Genomic DNA, 1,345 nt, shown 5'->3' with positions numbered 1-1,345 from the left:
GGGGCCCGCGCACCTGCCCCACACCGGGGCCCCGGGAGGCTCCCGGAGGTGGCCCCGGGGCAGGGGTAAGGCCTGCAAAGAGCCCCGGGGATGGAAAGGTACAGGCTGGCCGCCCGTCGAAAGGGCTCCAGGGCGGCCTGTGGCTGCCTGTCCACTGACTTGAAAACAGAAATGCAATGGGGCCGTGAGCTCGAGGTTTCTGGGAATCCTGCGTCCCAGGGCGTGGGGCTTTGGGGGCTGCTACGAGGCTGTAGCAGCAGCAACCACCAATGCTGTTGCAACAAAGGAGCCTGTTGCTTCCAGCAGGTTGGAGACATGAGAGAGTGAGGGCCCTGAGCAAAAGGGAATTGTTGTGCAAAACTCTTGGTAAGAGTCAATAAAATCCTTGCATTCGCTACATCACCTGCCTCGTGTACAACGTCATCGACAACAAGCACAGAACGCAGGTGGAGGGCGAAGGGGGGCGGTAAACAAAGCTTGCAGTCCTCGAGGTAGATGTGGTCAACTATGAGGCTCAGGAGAAACGTGGGCATTTGAAGGCAAAGGCGAGTCAGCAAAGCACATCAAAGCAATCAACCGGGTGCTGTAGTGATGAACCGTCTACACCGACAATGTGCCCATGTCCATCGCACGATAGTTCAAGCGAGCCAGTCCGTTTACAAGGAAAACAAGCTGCTAAGCAAGCACACCAACGAAGAAATACAAAAACGCGGGCAACAATCTGAAAAGGGGGGGGCAGGGGAGTCATTCTAGGACCACCAGTCTGGCATATTCCGCCACGAACTGATCTGAGCAGTTCGTACCGCGCTTCAATTGATTTCCAGAACAGTTTCAAGAGTGAAAAACAAATCAATAAAACGCGGTCCCAGGTAAGACCACACAAAACAAACACCCAAAGTGAACGCCTAGGACGTCTCAGGAGCACCCTCCGTTTGTCCATTTCTACTTAAGAAACGGGAAGATGTCCCAAAGGGCCTTTCTCGGGATGATTGTTCGGAGAACTCCACTTTCTAGGGACCTACGACACCAGACGTGCCCCAACCAACCGAGGACCCAGGCGAAAACACCCGTCAGACAACAGAGTAAACCTGCCCGTTTGCCTGAGCAGAAGCGAAATTTCAGAATCAAAAGGATATTGGCGCGGCTCAGGCCTTAACCCTAAAATACAGATGAAATGTCCGAAGGGTGGACATCCTTTTCCTGAAACCCTTCCCAGCCGTCCACGGAGGGAGGCGCCATCTCACCCTCCATCACGGCTCAGCAGCTTGCGTCACGTTACGGGATCGCAAGAGCGAAATCGACACGTTTTTAGGGAAATTTCTGGCCGAGCGCAAAGAGCACGGTG

Source organism: Echinops telfairi, unplaced genomic scaffold, assembly GCF_000313985.2.
Source record: "Echinops telfairi isolate 266 unplaced genomic scaffold, ASM31398v2 ScPeMD7_5;HRSCAF=22, whole genome shotgun sequence".
In the NCBI taxonomy this organism is placed as follows: Eukaryota; Metazoa; Chordata; class Mammalia; order Afrosoricida; family Tenrecidae; genus Echinops; species Echinops telfairi.
This window is presented reverse-complemented; position numbering follows the sequence as displayed.